We start from the raw sequence: 26,148 nt of genomic DNA, 5'->3' as shown, positions 1-26,148 counted from the left end.
AGCTGTGTTTGCAAGACCATGGAACGCCTGATAAATAATCGACTTGTTTGGTACTTGGAAACTAATAGCCTTATAACTGATATACAGTGTGGTTTCCGGAAAAACAGAAGTACTGTTGATCACTTAGTGCGTTTAGAATCATTTGTTAAAAATGCACTAATTAATAAACAACATGCTGTGTCTATCTTTTTTGATCTCGAAAAAGCATATGACACAACCTGGAAATATGGTATTTTAAGAGATTTACATGACTTTGGCTTGCGAGGTCGTTTACCTCAATTTATAGCCAACTTTTTAAATGATAGACAGTTTCAAGTTCGAGTGGGTTCTACCCTGTCTGATCATTACAATCAGGATCAGGGTGTTCCACAAGGCAGTATTCTGTCTGTCACACTTTTTAGCATAAAGATAAATAGTTTATCAAAAGTTTTAAACGATTCAATAGATGGATCGTTATTTGTGGATGATTTCAATATTTCTTGTCGTGGGAAAAACATGCATACTATTGAACGGCAACTGCAGTTGTGTTTAAACAAAATAAATAAATGGTGTCTTGAAAACGGCTTTAAATTTTCTAAATCCAAAACTAATTGTATACATTTTTGCAGAAACTATAAGCCACATAAAGACCCTGAACTATCTCTAGATGGCACTCCCATCAAAGTTGTAAAAGAGGCCAAGTTCTTGGGCCTAATCTTTGACTCCCACTTAACATTTCTGCCTCATATTAAGTCCCTTAAAACTAAATGCCTGAAGGGTCTTGACTTGTTGAAAGTTGTTTCCAACTCAAAGTGGGGAGGGGATCAAGCAACCCTCTTACATCTATATCGATCACTCGTGCGTTCGAAACTTGATTATGGCTCCATCGTATATGGTGGAGCCTGCAAAAGCAATCTTAAACTTCTTGACTCCGTCCACCATCAAGGCTTAAGACTTTGTCTTGGGTCTTTCAGAACGTCACCTATTGATAGTCTCTACGTTGAGGCCGATGAACCATCTCTTACTCAACGTCGTATAAAACTGACTTTACAATATATTACTAAATTATATTCTAATGAATCTAACCCTGCCTTTAACTGTGTCTTCAATCCCCTTTATGAGGATTTGTATAACAAAAAATGTTCTCTTGTTCCACCTCTTGGGCACAGAATTAAACCATTTATTTCTTCTGCCGGTATTGAGCTGGAAGGTATATCACCTTCCCGTCTTCTTTCTTCTCCTCCTTGGCAATTGGTTAGGCCACAAGTTGACCTAACATTAACGACATTTAAAAAATCAGAAACTAATGACTTACAATATAAACAAGAATATCATCAATTAAAACATAAATATAGCAATTACAAACCCTTATTTACAGATGGATCCAAGGACGGTGGCGCAGTGGCTTGTGCCACTGTCATTGGATCCAGAACAATATCTTCTAGATTACCAGAGAATAGTTCTATTTTTACAGCAGAAGCTAACGCCATATTAACAGCTCTTAAATATATTCAAAGACACCCTAAACGTAAACAATATATAATCTATTCCGATTCTCTTTCTTGCCTTCAGGCTATTAAAAATAATTCTTGTAAACATCCACTTTTAATTGAAATTATTGAACTGTATAATACTCTTGCTACTGGCCAATACGACATCGTCTTCTGTTGGTTACCCAGCCACGTGGGCATTTCTGGTAACGCAATGGCCGATCTTGCTGCCAAGGCGGCACTCAACAAATCTGTGACGCCACTTCTTATTCCATACACTGATTATAAAGCTAACATTAGATCTTATATCCTTGATCTGATGCAGAAGAAGTGGGACACCCAATTGGGTATAAATAAATTACATGAGATGAAACCTTACATTGGTTATACCCACTTGGGTTGTCAGTCCAGATTTGAAGAGGTTATTTTAAGACGATGTCGTATTGGCCACACTAGATATACCCATTCATACCTGTTGAAAGGTGAGGATCCTCCGTTTTGCATCCCTTGTGATGAGAGAACCACGGTCAAGCATATCCTGCTTGACTGTGTTGAATTCTCCACCACAAGGGATAAGTATTTTACAGTTAAAACAATGTAGGATCTTTTTACTAGCGTTAATTCATATTTAATTATTGGTTTTTTAAAAGAGATTGATTTTTTGGTGGAATTTTGAATGTTATGTTGTGTAAATAGATGTATTTTAATTACTGGAAGTTTGGATTAGTAACTTGAATTGTTGGTGGCTGTACCCTCGAAGGGGGTTGAAGTATTGTAAAATTATTGTCCTCCTGAGAGGGTACGTAAGTCCAAAAGCATTCACAGTAAATTTAAACTTTCCACTGTTCTTAATCGTAGTATATGTGTATTTTTAATTTTTGGCTAGATGTGACTCAATTGCTGACAGCTGAGGGGATGATGTAAATCCAACTAGGGTCCATGCAGGCAGCAAAGGTACTGTAAGTCCCCATGGCCCCTAGTATGGTGATCTACCTTCAGTTGTTGGCAATCTATAGCCTGATTTTATGTTGTATTGTCCGAATAGTGATATTAGTTTTAACATTCCACACTAGTTTTAATCCCAGCTGTGATATTCTAGTTGTTTTACTGTCCGTCGTTGACAGGTTTTTATAGTATCCATATATTTCATTTCAGTATTTAACGTTCTCGTCACGATATGGCTGAGATATTGCCGATGTGACGTTAAATATTAACTCACTCACTCACTACAAGAACACTCCACATCAACACACAGTCATACTAACACACACCAACACGCAGACACCAAAAACACTTCAACACACACACACACCACCACCACCACATTTGCAACAACACACTTACAACAACATACACAAACTAACACACACGGACACACACATAGCACAACACACAAACAGCAACGCCCACACCCTAACACAGACGAATACCAACACAAACAGAAACACACCAAAACACACACCAACGCACACACACATACCATCATGTACACAACATGCACACACACCAACACACAAAACCAACATCCTCACACAAACACACCCACCACCACACACACACAACACACCAATAAACACAGAGACACACATACATACACACATACAACACACACAACAACACACCTACAGACACACCAACACACACCAACACATCGACACACCAACACACACCTACACAAATACACGCTCCAACACAACAACACAAACATAAACATCCTCAAAGAAACACAAACACACACACAACTCAACAAAACACACACTCACGGACACACCAACACTCCAATACACACAATAACACACTAACAAACATACACCAACACAGACCTACACACACAACGCACACACCAACGGACACACAACATACACACAGTAACAAACACACATGAACATACACACAAACCAACACACAAACACACACAAACAACCCTTCACCAAGACACTCTAACACAAACAAACACGCAGACACTAGAACACACTGCAATACACACTTACACAACACACACACTCTAACACATACCAACACACAAACCACAACACACAAACACACACACTCACACACACACACTAAGAAACATCAGCACACACCAACAAACGCAAGAAAACACTTACAAACATACAAACACACACCATTAACCACAAGAATACTCGCACGCCAACCCACAACACACGTCAACACACACACACCAACACACTTACACCAACACACACACTCTAACACACACACCCACACACACTAACAAACACGAAACACCAACAGAAACCAACACATACACCAACGCGTACACACACACCATCACATACACACCAACACACACACCAACACACAAACACACCAACAAAAACACCAGCACACACAACAACTCACAAAAAACACACATATGGGTACAAAAACAGACACAAGAGCAAACCAACAAACACACAAACAAAAAACACACAGCACACACACATCAACACACACACATTAACATAACACAAACAGACCAATAAACTCTATCACACACATCAACAAACCAACACACAGACAGAGCCACCAACACGCTAACACACAACACACACACCCCAACGCACACCAACACACAAAGACAATCACATTAACACACCCACTTACAAACACCAGCATTCACACAACACTCACAAAGAGAGAGGCACTAACGCACACCAACACATTCACTAACACCCACACACCAAGACACACAAACACACCAAGACACACGCAAGAAGAAAAATACACACCAACACCACACACACACATATCAACACACCAACACAAACACAAAAACACCATACACTAACCCACCAAGACACATGCATAAACACACAACACACCAACACGCACCAACACAAGACACCAACACACACCAATACACTCCAACACACTCCATAACATACAACACACACAGCAAGACAACACACACATACAAACACACACACCAAAACATCAACACACATTTAAAAACACCCATCCACCCTCTCACACCAACACACACACCAACAGAACAACGCACCAACACACATACATACAGACACATAGGCACACTGACACAAACTCAAACACACTCACACGTCAAAACACAGCAACGCACACACAGCAACATACCAACACACAAAGACAGACAAAATGACACACAGACAGCAAAGCTAAAACAAACACACATACATAACACACATCAACACACAAACTAACACACACCAACACACCCTAACACAGATACGAACAAACACCAAGACAACAACACAATAACACACTCCAACACATACACACTCACCAACACAAAGACACACCAACACAAACAAACATACATCAACACAAAAACACACACCAACACTAACACCACACACACAATAACACACCAACACATACAGACACAACCACACCGACATACTTACGCAAACACACACAAACACAAACACACTCACACACACTCACACACACACCAACACATCCACCTAAAAACACACACCAACACACACAACACACCACAAACGCACACAGACATACCAACACACCAACACACATCAACACACACAAACACCCACACCGACACACCAACACACACAGGCCCATCAAACCACCCACACAAACTAACATACACACAAGCACAACAGCACACCAATACACACAGAGACAGACACACCAACACACACACACACCCCAACCTACATAGAACACACCAACATACACCCATCAGCACATCAACAGTCACACCAATTCACAAAGACACACACCAACACACACAAGACACCTACACACACAGACACACATCAACCCACACCAGCACCCAAACTAAAACCCACATACGAACACACCAACACAGGCACCACGACACACACAAGCAGACACACAACACTCACAAAGCAACACACACACATAACAACATACAACCAAAGTGACACACCAACACACACACACACTCACCCACACACATACAACAGCACACATACAACATAATAACACAAAATCAGAGACACACACCAACACACATAAACACCCGCACTAACACACCCACACCAACACACAATCGCTCTAACACACACCAACACGCACACACCACATCACACTGCAACATACACACAACACAACAAAACATACACGGACACATCAACACACAAACACACACAAAAACACACCAACAAATACACACCAACACACACACACACCAACACAAACACCGACACACTCACCCACACCCACACCAGCACACACAACAAACAACACACGCAGAGAGAGACACACCAACACACACGAACATCCACATTAACACGCCACACCAACACACAAACACACAAGCAAGACAAACACGTAGACACCACAACACACTCCAACACACACACACAGCAACAAACACAGACACCAGCACACTTACAACACACACACACTCTCACACACAAACACAGAAACACCACACAAATACAAACACAAACACCTACACACACACTAACACACGCGAACACCAACACAGGCAAAACACGCTGACAAAGACAGATACCAGTACAAAAAACACACCAACTCATTCCAGCACACACACACACACACAAACACACACACACACCAACAGGCACAAACACATCAGTTCAATAACACACACCTGCACACCGAGATACACACACACTAACAAACCAACGCAAGTGAAAAAAACACACCAACACAAACAAACACACACAGACAAACTCACAAACACACCACCAACACACACTTTAACATACCAACACATAAACCAACAAACACACCAACACACTGAACACACACACCAACAAACCAACAAACACACCAAAACACCAACACACACGCAGACTGACGCACCGATACACTCACCAACACATAGACACAAACCAACACATAGCAACACACACACAGACACCACCTCACATAGAGACGCACACAAACACTTACACATACACACTAGCACACTCACCACGAAACCAACACACATGCACCAGAACACCAACACATACACACCAACACACACACCAACACAAATACCAACACACAAAAAACACACCAACATTCAAATACTCCAACACACACATTAACACACACCAACATACACACACAGGCACACACCAACACACACACAGACACACAGAAAAACATACCAAAACAATTTACCACAGATACGTGCACACACCATCAACCACATACATCAACACACACACACACAAACACACACATCAAAACACCAACAAAAACACCGAAGCACCCACCTATACTCGCAAAGCAACACACACGCCAATAGAACAACAGCAACACACACAGAGACAGACACACCGACACACTCACACAAACACAAACAAACACACTCACACGCCAAAACACAGCAACACTCACACCGACATAAGCCAACACACACAGACAGACACACCGACACACACAGAGAGACACACCAAAACAAACACACGCACCAACTCGCACACAACACACTAACACACCAACACACACAGATAACACACACCAACACACAAACTAACACACACCAACACACCCTAACAAAGATACGCACACACACCAAGACACCAAGACACTAACACACTCCAACACACACACACATACCAACACACCTAAACATACACCAACACACACACATCAGTACACACCAACTGTGACACCAGTCCACACAAACACACACACCAATACACACAACACACCAACAACACAGACACACATCGACCCACACAGCACCCACACTGAAACAAACATATGAACACACCAAGACACACACCAAGACACACACAAACATATATGCAACACACACACAGTAACACACACATCAACATACACACGAAGCAGCACACACACAACACACCAACACACATTCAGAGGGACACACCAACACACAGGAACACCCGCACTAACACGCCCACACTAACACACAATCTCTCTAACACACACCAAAAGGCACACACAACAAGCCGCTGCAACCGACACACACACAACACAACAAAACACACACACATGGACACATCCACACACCAAGCAACACAATAACACACCAAATACACACCAACACACACGCACCAACACATACATACACAAACACACTTACACCAACACACCAACACATACACTAAAACATTAACAAACACACAAACACACGGACACAACAACAACCACACACTTCAACAAACACACTGAAACACATCAACTCACACACACTCCAACAAACACAAACACACCAACTCACAACAACCAACACCCATACACCAGAACCAAACCAACACACCAACACACACAATCCAACACAGACATCACCACACACACACCAACACACACACACACACACACAACCAACACACCCACCAACACACATCGACACAAAAACACACAATCTAACACACTCCCACACACACAACACAACACAAAAACACATACACACACAGAGACACAGCAACACAAACGAACACCCACACTAACACGCCCACAACAACACACAAACACTCAAACACACACCAACGCAAACACACACACCAACGCACTTCAACACACACACACTAACCAACACAAACACACACACAGGCACACACCAACACACACAGACAAACATACCAAAGCAATTTAGCACACACGAAATCAAACACATACACCAACACAAACACACAAACACACACACACCAAAACGCAAACACAAACACCAAAACACCCACCTACCCTTGCAAAGCAACAGACAAACCAACAGGACAACACCAACACATACAGAGACAGACACACCTACATACTCACACAAACACAAACACACTCACACACCCTAACACACATACGCACACACACCAAGACACTACCACACATTTCAACACACACACACGCCAACACACCTAAACACACATCAACACAAAAACACACACAAACACTAACACCAACACACCGACACACAGACCCGCACACAAACACACACCACCACAAAGACAGACAATAACACACCAACACACACACAAACACACCCACACACTCACGCAAACACACAACTACACACACTCCAACACACACACCAACACAAACACCTACAAACACACACCAACAAGGACAACACACCAACACAAACGCACACATGTACTGACATCAACCCACACCAACACCCAAAACAGAACCCACATACGAACACACTGGCACACACCAACACGAACACAACACACATACAGCAACAAACACACACATCAACATACACACAAACCAATACGAAAACACACACACCAACACACTTACTCAATCACACACACCAGCACACACACAACACACCAACACACACAAACAGACACACCAACACACAGTAACACATACGCACACACATCAAGACACCAAGACACTAACACACTCCAACACACAGCAAAACACGAAAACAAACACACACCAACACAAATAAACACACACCAACACAAAAACACACACAAACACTACCACGAACACTCCAACGCCCCAACACACACACCAACACACACCAACAAACACACACCAAAACACACAACACACCAACACAAACAGAGAGAGGCACACTAACACACACGAACGTCCACACTAACACGATCTCACAACACAAAAACACTCTAACACACACCCACCACAACACACACAAAGGTACACACACCAACACACACATCAATACCCACAAGACCACGCCCACACCAACACACACTCACTCTAACACACACCAACACGCACACACCACAACACACTGAAACAGACACACAAAGAACACAACAAACACACACACACACGGAAACACCAACATACCAACACACACAATAGCACACCACCCAACACACAGCAACACACACACACACACACACAAAATACACATACACATACAAACACACAACACTAATACAACACCACACTTACACCAACACACACCAACACACACACATCACAGAGAACACAAACACACACACTAACACACACGAACAAGAACACAAAAAACAGCACACCAACGCACATGCACACCATCACATACACAACATATACCAACACATCAACACAGACACCAAGACACAAAAACACACCAACACACACCAACCAACACACCTAAACACACACAAACACAAAAACACACACAAACACTAAAACCAACACAAACACACAATAGCAGACCAAACAAACACACCAACACACAGACACAGACACAGACAAACACACCGACACACTTACACAAACACACACCAACACAAACACACTCCAACACATTAATACACACACCAACACACCTACCTACAGACACACACCCACACAGAAAAAACACCAACACAAAGGCAGACAGACATACCAACACACCGACACATATCAACACACACACAAACAAACCTACTGAAACACCAACACACACATCAACCCACCCACACAAACCAACACACACACAAACACACCAACACACACACAGAGACAGACACATACACCAACATACACACACGCCAACTCACATACAACACGCCAACTCACATACAACACACCAACACAGAACACACAGACATCACCACACAACAGTTACATCAATTCACACAGATACACACACACACCAACACATACAGACACCAAAACCCACATAGGAACACACCAACAGACACACAGCAACACACACAGCAACATGCACACAAACGTACACAAGAACAAACACACCGACATACTTACTCATCCACACACACCAGCAAACACACAACACTCCAACACACACACAGACACACCAACACATCCTCACACAAAAGCACACACACCAAGACACTAACACAGTTCAACACACACACACACACACACCAAAACAAAATAACAAAAACACATATAAACACACACGAACACCAAAAACACAAACATTAACACCAACACACACCAACACACAGACACGCACACACACCCCAACACAAACACACACAATAACACACAAACACACACACAAACACACCTACACACTCACGAAAACACACACCAACAAAAACACACTCGAAAACAGTAACACACACATCAACACACCCACATATAAACACACACCAACACAAACAACACACCAACACAAACAGAGAGAGACACCAACCCAGAACAACACCGACACCAGCACACACCAGCAGACACACCAGCATTCACACCAGCAGACACACCAACACACACACCAACACACACACACACTGACACAACCATACAAACACAACAAAACACACACGATACCCCAACACAGAAACACACACAAATACACACACCAACACCATCAAATCAACACCAAGACACACCAAGACACACCAACACACCAAGAAACACATACCAGTCCACTCCAACACATACACAAGCACCAAGACACAAAAAAACAAATACACACAAACACATAAAACACACAAATACACTCCAACACACACACTTATACACTCCAACACACATAAAACACACACAGCAAGACAACAGACACATACAAAACACACACACCAAAACAGCCACCCACCCTCGCAAACCAACACACACACCAACACACACACCAACACACACACAGACAGACACACCGGCAAACTCACACAAACACAAACACACTCACACGCCAAAACTCACCAACACACACACACCAACATACCAACATACAAAGACAGACAGACCGATTCGCACACAATCACACCAATTCGCACACAACACATTAACACATCATCACACACACAAAACATACAAAAAACACACACTCTCACACACACCAACACACTCTAACACAGATATACACACACACCCAGACACTAACACACTCCAACACACACACTCACCAATACAAACACACCAACACACCTAAACATACACCTACACAAAACCACACACCAACACTAAAACCACACACACAATAACATACCAACACACACACCAACACACACACAGACAAACACGACATACCTACGAAAACATACACCACCACAAACACACACCAACACACATAAACACACACACAAACTGACAAAAAGACACACCATCATACACGCACATCTACCCACCCACACAAACCAACACACAAACAAACACAACACAAAAAACACACACAGACAAATACACCAAAAAACACACACACAAACTTACATAAAACACACCAACACACACATCAGCACACCAACAGACACACACACACACACAAAACAACACCAACACACACAATAACACAACAACACACACAAACACACCAAAACACACACCAAAACACACACCAACACAAACACACTCCAACAAACTAACACACACATCAACACACACACCTATAAGCAAACACCAAAGCACACAACAGATACCAACACACAAAAACACATCAACACACACACAAAAACACCAACACACCAACCCTCACACACACATCAATTCACCCACACAAAAGAACACACACACCAACACACACACACACACACTAACTCACACACTCCAGGAGACACACCAACACACCCTAATACACATACGCACACACACCAAGACATCAAGACACTAATACACTAAAACAAACAAACACACACCAAATCAAACACACACACACAGACAGACACACAAACACCCAAACACACACACATTAGCATACACCAAATATCACACCAATCCACACAGATACCCACATCAACACGCACAACACACGAAAGCATAGAGACACATATCAACCCACACCAACACCCACACGAAAACCCACATACGATCACAACACACACACCAACACACACACAACACACACACACACAGACACACCAACAGCCACGAACACCCACACTAACACGAACACACCAACACGCAGACACCACAACACACTGCAACACACACACACCAACACACTTACAGCAAGACACTTACACCAGCACACACACTCTAACCCACACCGACACACAAACACCCTCCAAAACACACAAAGACACACACCCACACACACTAGCACACACAAAGGTACAAACAACAATACACACACCAACACTTACAGACACACCAACACACAACAATACCCACAAGAACACGCCCACACCAACACACAATCACTCTAACACACACCAACACGCAGACACCACAACACACTGCAACAGACACACACACAAACACACACACAACACAACAAAACACACAAATGGACACACCAACAAACAAAAACACAACACACTCACTGCAACAGAGACACATCAAATGAAACACACCTTAAAGACAAACACAACACACACACACACCAACACACATACCAACACACACACACATACCAACACACACACAAACACACAACACACAAAAAACACACCATAAGACAAACATGCACAGAAAAACACATTTCAACACACCAACACAGACACACACCAACACACACAAACACGCCAATACACACCAACACACCAACACAACAATTAACACCAACACACCAACACACACACACACACACACCAGCACACCAAAATACACACACATTAGCAAACCAACACACACACAAATACACCAACACATCCAGAGACACACAAACACACACACCAACACACACTCTAAGGAAACAACACAAACCAACAAACACACCAACACACTACAACACACACGAACACGCATACAAAAACACCAAAACACACAGAGACACCGACACACTCATAGAAACACACAGACACAAACATACAGCAACACACACACAGAGACACATACACTTTCACATACACACCAACACACACACCATCAAATCAAAACACACGCACTAGCACACAAACAAATAAACACCAACACACATACCAGCACACAAAAACACACCAACACTGACATACACCCGCACACACAGAAGCAAGCCAACATACACACCAACGTACTCCAACACACACATTAATACACTCTAACATACACACACAGGCACACACGAAAACACCAAGACACACACAGACAAACATACCAAAACAATTTAGCACAGATACGCGAACGCAAAATCAAACACATACATCAACACACACACATAAACACAAACACCAAAACACCAACATAAACACCAAAACACCCACCTACCCTCGGAAACAAACACACACACAGACAGACACACAACACACACAGACAGACACAACACACACAGACAGACACACTAACACACCAACACACTCACACAAACACAAACAAACACACTCACACACCAAAACACACCAGCACACACACACCAACATACCAACACAGACAGACAGACACACCAACACACACAGACACATCAAAACAAAAACAAACCACTTCACACATTAAGACACTAAAACACATACAAAACCCACATCAACACACACACGTACACACCAACACATCCTAACACACATACACACACACACCAAGACACTAACACACATTTCAACGCACACACACACCAAAACAAACACACACCAACAGATCTAAACACACACCAACACAAAAACACATACACACACTAACAGAAAAACACCAACACACAGACCCGCACACACACACACCAACACAAACACACACAATATCACACCAACACACACAGACAAACACACTCATGCAAACACACACCAACACACACTTCAAAACACCAACACACACAGCAACAAATACACCAACAAACACACACCAACACACAACACACCAACACAAATGCAGACAGACATACCAACACACCAACACACATCAACACACACACAAACACACAAACAAATACATACTGACACATCAACCCAACCGTACAAACCAAAATACACACACAAACACAACAACACACAGAGACAGACACCTCAACACACACACACACCAACTCACATACAACACACAAACACAATACCACACACACATTAACACACACCAACAGTCACACTTATTCACACAGATACACACACCAATACACACAACACACCAACACACACCGACTAACATCAACCCACACCAAAACCCACATCAGCACCCACATACGAACAAACAAGCACACACCAACAGACACACAACACACAGAAAAACACACACATCAACATACACATAAACCAACACACCAACACACACACAAACACACTCACTCACCCACACACACCAGCACACACACAAAACATCAACACACACAGAGAGAGACACACCAACGAACCCTAAGACACACATACACACACTCACCAAGACACCAAGACAATAACACACTCCAACACACACACACCAAAACAAACACACACCAAAAACGTAAACACACACCAGTACAAAAAACACACACAAACACTACCACCAACACAACAATACACAGACCAGCACGCACACCCACCAATACAAACACACACAATAACACACCAACACACATACAAACACACCGACACATCCACGCAAACACAAACACACTAAAACACACTAACACACACACCAACACACCCACCAACATACACACACGAACACAGAGTGAGACACACTAACTCACACGAACGCCCATACTAACGCGTTCTCACCAACACACAAACACTCTAACACACACCAACACGAAGACACCACAACACACTGCAACAAACAAACACACACCAACCCACTTCCAGTAACACACTTACATCAAAACACACACTCTAACACACACCAACACACACATACTCTCCACAACAAAGACGCACACACACACACCAATAAACACAAAGGTACACACACCAACACACTTACAAACACACTAACACACACATCAACACCCACAGGAACACACAATGACTGTAACACACACCAACACGCAGACACCACAACACACTGAAACAGCCACACAAACAACACAACAAAACAGACACACACACACACACACACACACACACACACCAACATACCAACGCACACAATAACACACCAACAAACACACACACCAACCAACTTCCAGCAACACACTTACACCACCACACACACTCTAACAGACACACACACACACACACACCACAACACACAAAGACACACATCCACACACACACACCAACAAAAACACACACCAACACACATACCTACAAACACACACCAACACAGACAACACACCAATACAAAGGCAGACAGACATACCAACACACCAATACACATCAACACACACAAAAACACAAACACCGACACAACAACACATAAACACATCACCTCACCTCACCCACACAAACCAACACACACACAAACACAACACAAAAACACACATAGACAGCCACAAGACACACACACACACCAACTCTAATACAACACACCAACACACAACACAGAGACATCAGCACAGAACAGTCACACCAATTCACACAGATACACACACAAGCACACATAACACACCAACATATACAGACATCAACCCACACCGACATCCCCAACAAAACCCACATACGAACACACCAAAACACACCAACAGACACAATACACACACAGGAACACACACACACATCAACATACACACAAACCAACAAACCAAAAAACAAACTCACTCACCCACACACACCGGCATGCACACAAACACAGACAACACACCCAAACACACACACCAAGACACTAAAACACTCCAACACACACACACACACCAAAACAAACACACACCAAAAGACATATAAACACACCCCAACACAAACACACACAAACACTAGCACCAACACAAAAACACACACACAGAAAAGGACACACACACACCAAAACAAACACACTAAAACACACTACCAAACACTAAAACACACCCACCTACAAACACACACGAACACACACAACACAAACACACAAACAGAGAGAGACACACCAACACACACCAACACACACACTAACACGCCATCAGCAACACACACACACACCACAACACACTGTAACACACACACCAGCAGACGTACAACACACTTAAACAGCACAAACACTCTAACACACACCAACACACACACACACCACAAGACACAAACACCTACACACACACACTAACACACACGAAGACCAACATAAGCTATAACACACCAACGCACACACCAACGCACACACACACACCATCAACTGCACAAAACGCACACACACCAACACACAAAACAAACACCCTCACACACATACCAACACATACACAACACACCACCACACACAGACAGACACACTTACATACACACACCAACACACAGAACTCACCAACACACACACCAACACACAATCACACACAAAGACACAAAATCCAACACAAACAATCCAACACCCACATTAACACCGACACACCAACAGACACACAGCACACACACACATCAACATGCAGATAAACCAACACAAACACAGAGACACACCAAGACACACGAACACCCACACTAACACGCCCTCACCAACACACAAACACTCTAAAACACACCAACACGCAGACACCACAACACACTGCAATACACACAGACACAACACACGAACACACACAGACAGACACACTTCCATACACACATACACACAAAAACAAAGAAACACACACCCCGACACAAACCCACACGCAAACAAATACACCATAACACCAATAAACACAAACGAACACACATACAGACACACCTACAGACACACAAACAAACCAAAACAAACACAAACATCCTCACACAAACAAACAATAACATAACAAACATACACAATAACACACAAACACATACACCAAGACACCATCAATCACACCAACACACCAAGCCACAACAACAAACACACAATCCAACAAACACAGTAAGACACAAAAACCACACACACACTCCAACACACCAACACATTCACACACACACAACAGTCAAAGCCAATACACTAAAACAGAAAAAAACACACGAACACACACAATCCAACACGCACAATCCAACACCCAAATCAACACCCACACACCAACACACACTCACAACACACACAACCAACACACACCAACATACACCAACACACAGACAGAAAGACACACCAACACCCACACTAACACGCCTACACCAACACACAAGCACTACAACACAAACCAACACGTAGACACAACACACTGCAACACACTTACAACAACACACCTACACCAACACGCACTCTCTAACACACACCAACACCCACACGCACAACAACACACCAACACACATACACACACACTCTAACACACACCGGCACACACAACAACACAGAAACCAAGACACTTACAGACACAACAACACACACCATTACCCACAAGAACGCACCCACACCAACAGACAATCACTTTAACACACACCAACACGCAGAAACTACAACACACTCTAACACACACAAACACACCTCAACACAGTTACCAACAACACACTTACACCAACACACAAACACCCACACCCACACACTAACACACACAAACAACAACACAAACAACAACACACAACACAAACACCAACGTACACACACACCATCACATACACAACACGAACACACACAAACACACAAAAGAAACACCCCCAGACAAACACACACATCACACACACACACACAACACACACAGACATCACACATACATTCACACACACATACCAATACACAATCACACACAAACAAATACACCAACACACCAAGGACACACAAACGCACATACACACCAGAACACACAAACACAAACACAATAACACAAACACACACACAACACAACAAAACACAGACGGAAGCATCAACACACACAATAACAACCAACAAACACACACTGAGACACACCAACACATTCATACACCAACACACATACACCAACACACTCAAACTAACAAACACACCAAGACACGAGCAAACACACCAACACACCAAGACACGGCACCAACCACACACTCCAACAAACACACTGAAACACACAGTGACAAACATACACTCTAACACACCAACACAATCACCCCAAGACACCAACACACAACAGCCAACACCCACACACACCAAAACCAAACCAACACACCAACACACACGCTCTAACACACACACTCTAACACACATCAACACACCAACACACACGCACGCAACACACCAACACACACACCAACGCATATACACACACCATCACATACACAACACGCACACACCAACACACAAAACCAATACAATCACTCAAACACACCCCAAACCACAGCCACACCAACACATACACAACACACCAACACCCACAGACAGACACACTTACATACACACAATACACCAACACACACACCAACAAACCAACACACACGCACCAGCACACCGACACATAAACACCAACACACACACCAACACACATACCAACACACACACCGAAACACCAACACAAACACCAAAACACCCACCCTTGCAAACCAACACACACACAGACAGAAATACTGACAAACTCACACAAACACAAACACCCTCTCATGCCAAAACACAGCAACACACACACACCAACATACCAACACACACAGACAGACACACCAAAACAAACAGACACACCAACTCACACACAACACATTAAGACACCAACATACACACACACAAAACACACACGTGCAGAAACCAACACACCCTAACACACATAGGCAAACACACCAAGACACCAACATACTCACACATACCAACACAGACAACAAACCAACACAAACGGAGACAGACATACCAACATACCAACATACCAACACACATTATCACACACAGAAACACCCACACCGACACACCAACACACACACACACACACACACACACACACACACACACATCAACCCATCCAAACAAACCAACACAAAAAACACAACACGGCAACACACAGACAGACAAAAAAACACATACACACACCAACTCACATACAACACACCAACACAATTACACACACACATCAGCACACACCAACACACACAGAGAGACATCAACCCATACCAGCATCCACACCAGTACCCACATACGAACACACCAACACACACAAAGGTACAAACACCAACACACTTACAAACACACCAACACACACACACCAATATCCAACAGAACATTCCCACACCAACACACAATCACTCTAACACACATCAAAACGCAGACCACAATACACTTACACCAACACTAAAACACACACCAACACACACACACAAGACACAAATACCCACACCAACACCCACATATAAACACAATTACATACACACACCAACACACAGAACACCCCAACACACCCCAACACACACCAATACCCACAACAACACGCCCCCACTAACACACAAACACTCTCACGCACATCAACACGCAGACACCACAACACACTCCAACACACTTACAACAGCACACTTACACCAACACACACTCTACCACACAACAACACAGATACACCTCTACACACAAACTCCTACACACTAACACAAACAGACCCACCACCACACACACACCAACACACAAACACATCAACACACCAACACACACACTAACGTACCTACACACTCCAACACACCAACACAAACACAAGCACAAACACCCTTACATAAACACACACACAAAGACAGACACAACACACCAACACACAGAGACACACTTACATACACAGAATAACACACCAACAAAAACATTAACACCCTCACACAAGCACACCCTCCACAACACACACAAACGCACACACAACACAACAGAACACACACACACACACCAACACAACAACACACACAATAACACACAAACAAAAACACATCAACACACACACCAACACACACACCAACACACACCAACACATGTATACACCAACACAAACACACCAACACACTCACACTAAAAAACCATCACATATAACAAAGCACTAAAAATCACAACACACCAAGACACAACAAACACACTAAAATGCACAAAAAGTCACACACACTAAAACACAAAAACACATTCATACACACACCAACACCCATCCACCAAAACACAAAAAAACACCAACACACACACACACAACAAACACACACCAACACACAAACCAACACACACGAACACCCACACTAACACTCCCACACCAACACACAAACACTCTAGCACACACCAACACGAAGACACCACAACACACTGCAACAGACACACACCACAACACACAAACACCCACACACACTAAAACACACACAACGCACACAGACAGACACACTTACATACACAAAATAACACACCAAACCACCAACGCACACACCTACACACAACCACACACAAATATACAAAGACACCAACAAGAACACCAACACACCTACAGAAACACAAACACACATCCACACACCAACACACACACTAACGTACCTACACACTCCAACACACCAACACAGACACAAGCACAAACACCCTTACACAAACAAACACAAACACAACACACCAACACACAGACACACTTACATACACACAATAACACACCAACACAGCAACATACAGATCTACACACAACCACACACACAGAGATACACCAACACACCAAAAAACACACACTAACACACATACCAACACACCTACACACACAACCATACGCCAACACACCAAAACACACACCAACGCACCTGCACACTGCAATACACCAACAAAACATAATAAACACCCTCACACAAGCACACCCTCCACAACACACAAAAACGCACACACAACACAACAAAACACACACACACACATACACCAAAACAACAACACACCAACAAAAACACACCAACACACATCCCCACCAACACACACCAACACATATAAACACCAACACATACACACACCAACACACTCACACTAACAAACCAACACATACAACAAAGCACTAACAATCACAACACACCAAGACACAACAAACACACACTCAATGAAACACACTAAAACACAAACTCACACACACAAAACACACCAACACACTCACACACACACCAACACACAACAACCAACACCCATACACCAAAACAGGAAAAAACACACCAACACAAACAATCCAACACATACACACAACACACACAACAAACACACACCAACACACAAACCAACACACACTAACACACCAACACTCACAGAGTGTCACATCAACACACACGAACACCCACACTAATATGCACACACCAACACACAAACACTCTAACACGCACCAACACGAACAGACCACAACACACTGCAACAGACACACACACCAACACACTTACACCAACACACACTCTACCATTCATCAAAACCCACGCACACCACAACAAACGCAAACACCCTCACACAAACACACCCACCAACACACGCAAACACACAACACACCAACACACACAGACACTTACATACACACAATAACACACCAAACCACCAAAGCACACGGCTACACATTCCCTTACATAAACAAATACACCAACACACCAAACCACACACCAGCACACCTACAGACACATCAACACACACCAACACACACACCAACGCACCTGCACACTGTAAAACACCATTAACAAAAACATTAACACCCTCACACAAGCACACCCTCCACAACACACACAAACGCACACACAACACAACAAAACACACACACAGAGATACACCAACACAACAACACACACAGTAACACACAAACAAAAACACATCAACACACACACACCAACACACACCAACACATATATACACCAACACACAAACACTCAAGCACACACAAACACGAAGAAACCACAACACACTGCAACAGACACACATCCCAACACACAAACACCAACACACACACTAACACACACACAACACACAGAGACAGACACACTTACATACACACAATAACACACCAAACCACCAAAGCACACACCTACACATTCCCTTACATAAACAAATACACCAACACACCAAAACACACACACCAACACACACACCAGCACACCTACAGACACATCAACACACACCAACACACACACCAACGCACCTGCACACTGTGAAACACCATTAACAAAAACATTAACACCCTCACACAAGCACACCATCCACAACATACACAAACGCACACACAACACAACAAAACACACACACAGAGATACACCAACACAACAACACACACAATAACACACAAACAAAAACACATCAACACACACACACACCAACACACACCAACACATATATACACCAACACAAACACACCAACACACCAACACACCAACACACCACCACACTCGCACGAACACCCACACTAACACTCCCACACCAACACACAAACACTCTAGCACACACCAACACGAAGAAACCACAACACACTGCAACAGACACACACCACAACACACAAACACCCACACACACTAACACACACACAACACACACAGACAGACACACTTACATACACACAATAACACACCAAACCACCAACGCACACACCTACACACAACCACACACAAACACACCAAAAAAACACACCAACACACACACAAAAACACCTACAGACAACCTAACACACACCAACAGACACAATCAACACACAGCAACACATACATACACCAACACACACACCAACAAACTCACACCAACACACCAAGACATAAACCAAGACACTAACAATCACAATCAACACACCAATACACAACAACAAACACACACTCCAACAAACACACTAAAACACACAAAAACTCGCACACACACTCCAACACACCAACACACTAACACCAACACCCATACACCAAAACCAAGCCAACACACCAACACACACAATCCAACACCCACATCAACACACACACACCAAAACACACACACACACAACACACACAACACACACACACCAACACACTCACCCACACACACACAAAGGCACTCAAAGAACACACCAACACACAGACGAAAACCCTCACTAACACGGCCACAGCAATACACTACAACACACTGCTACACACACACACACACCAAAACACTTACACCAACACACTTACACCAACACCCCTACACACTAACACACACACCAATACTCTTACAGACACACCAACACACACCAATAAAAATAGAACAGGTCCACACCAACACACAATTACTCTAACACACACCAACGCACAGACACCACAACACATTCTAACACACACAAACACACACCAACACACTTATAATAACACACTTACACCAACACACACGCTCTAACACAAACCAACACACACACACCACAACACGCAAACAACCACATCCACACACTAACGCACATAAACACCAACACAAACACCAACACAGCAACACACACACCAACACACAAAACCAACATCCACACACAAACACACCCACCACCACACACACACCAACACATACACAACATACCAACGCACACAGACAGACACTCTTACATACACACACCGACACAAACAACCCACTAACACGCACACCAACGCACAACCACACACAAACAAATACACCAACACACCAACAAACACACATCAAAACACACTCACACCAACACACCATCACACAACAACAAACACACACTCCAACAAACGAACACACCAACACATACACCGCAACACCACACACCAACACATACACCAACACCAACATTTACTCACCAACACACACACCAACACACACACATACATCAACACGCACCAACACACCCAAGTACACACACCACCACAACAAAACATCGACACAGACACCGACACAAACGCCCATACTCAAACACCAACACACACACACATCAACACACACACACCAACACACACGCACTCCAATACACACTAACACACACACATCTTGCACACACACCAACATACACAAGCACCAACACATACACACACATACTAACACAAACACCAACACACCAACACACACACCAAAGTAAACAAACACATACAGAACACACACACACGAACACACACACACACGAACACACTAACACGAACACACTAACATACAAAAACACACATACCAACACACCAAAACACACACACGAAAACATCAAAACACAAACAGACACACAAACTCACAAACAAAACACCAACACACACACCAACACACACACCAACACACACACACCAACACAAATACACACCCACACACACCAACACACCCACACACGCATCAACACATCAACACACACACACCAATACACACACACACCAACACACCTCTTCTGCCTCCAGAAGTCCTCCTGCCTCTTGGGGACTTCAGGGTCCATTTCCGCCCCAAGACGATGGCATCCACGCTCCTAATAGAAAAGTGAATATAGTTTACATTATTTGTACTTACTGTGTGTGTAAATGCAAGATATATGCCAACTCGTGAAGAAAGCTCAAACCTGAAAGTCAAGTTGTAGCTTTGCAGTAGACTTCATATTAAACAAGTATGCATTATCTTTTCTTCAAATAATTGCTTGAAAGAAACAGTTGCATGCATAAGCGACGGCTCTACTGAAAAAGGCAAAGTACACTTGACATAATGACTGCGTGGGTGTAGATTTTACACCGCTTTTAGCAATATTCCAGCTATATCACGGCGAGAAACAACAAACATAGGCTTCACACATCGTACCAACACTGCATGGAACACCATCACCACATCACACACTACACCTGACACCATAAGAGTCAACACTGCATGGAACAACACCACCACACCAACAACTCCAGGAGGCACCCCATATTTATTTACACTACACGGAACACCCCCACCACAAGAGAAACCGCCATACCAACCACTACAGGGAACACCACGACTACCAACAATATATGGAACACAACCACTACATCAATCAATACAGAAGACACCACAAATACCATCACTACATGGAACACCACCACCATATCAACTACTACAGGTGACATCACAAGTAATGAACACTATATGGAACACCACCACCATATCAACCACTACATGGAACACTATCACCACAGCAGCCACTACAGGGGACACCAGAAGTAGTGTGTGTGGTTTTGATGTCCTGTTTTGTAGTGGATGGACTTGTGTTCGACCATGTAGTGGTTGATGTGCCCTGTGTAGTGGTGGTGTTCTCCCATATTGTGGATGTGGTTGTGGCATCCAATGTAGTGACTGCATTATCCCATGTATTGGTGGATGTGATGATGGTGAGAAACAACAAACATAGGCTTCACACATCGTACCCACATGAGAAATCGAATTAGGCTTGTTAGAAGCGTCATGAACGAACACTTTAACTATCCAGTTTTTCGATGATACCCATAGATGTAAATGCAAAACAAATATGGTGGGTCGTGAAAAACAAGATTTAATCTAAATATTAAACTGAAATATTGAAATACTTTACCAGCAGGTGGTTGCGCAGTCGGCCAGTACACTGACCCTCCAAGTGACCATGAGGATGACTGTGTCCACAGTCCTCATATTAAAGGTACAGGATTATTTAACGTTTCGCATCAAATATACTACGTCGATAATGAATGCCAAGTATATGTACTAAGTAAGTAAGTAAGTAAGTAAGTAAGTAAGTAAGTAAGTAAGTAAGTAAGTGGAATGGAAGGACAGATGGATGAAAGAGAATGTGAGTTACAAAAACCACCACCATGGGGGTCCGAGTACTACCATGACAGATTCTAAAACAGCTACCACCACCACAACTTCCATTACCACAATTACACTGGGCACAAACACTACAGCAAAATAGGACTCCACACCACCGCTACCACATCCAACACAACTTGCGATACCATCACATCCACCATGTAGTGGTTGATGTGCCCTGTGTAGTGGTGGTGTTCTCTCATATTGTGGATGTGGTTGTGGCATCCAATGTAGTGACTGCGCTATCCCATGTATTGGTGGATGTGATAATGGTGTGCCATGTAAAGGTGATGGCGGTGTCCTATTTAGAGGCGGTTCTGGATGTGGTGTCCCATATAGTGATGGATTTGTCTTATGTGGTGGTGATATGGTGGTGGCGTCCCATGATGAAATGGACTGCCAAGTTGACATTCCATGGACAGAAGTGCACCAGGGAGGGAGGGAGAACGACTGCCACGAA

At 43.3% G+C, this 26,148-nt stretch overlaps 1 long non-coding RNA gene across 1 annotated transcript in view; it reads right to left on the bottom strand.

Annotated features, from left to right (window-relative positions):
* LOC137258221 (uncharacterized) overlaps window positions 1–26,148 on the bottom strand; it is a 56,608-nt gene that overhangs the window by 8,199 nt on the left and 22,261 nt on the right. Inside the window, exon 2 of the long non-coding RNA XR_010954618.1 lies at window positions 24,278–24,357. This is a non-coding gene — a long non-coding RNA (uncharacterized lncRNA). The remainder of the gene's footprint in view (window positions 1–24,277; window positions 24,358–26,148) is intronic.

The sequence above is a fragment of the Haliotis asinina genome, chromosome 12, assembly GCF_037392515.1.
Source record: "Haliotis asinina isolate JCU_RB_2024 chromosome 12, JCU_Hal_asi_v2, whole genome shotgun sequence".
In the NCBI taxonomy this organism is placed as follows: Eukaryota; Metazoa; Mollusca; class Gastropoda; order Lepetellida; family Haliotidae; genus Haliotis; species Haliotis asinina.
This window is presented reverse-complemented; position numbering and strand designations above follow the sequence as displayed.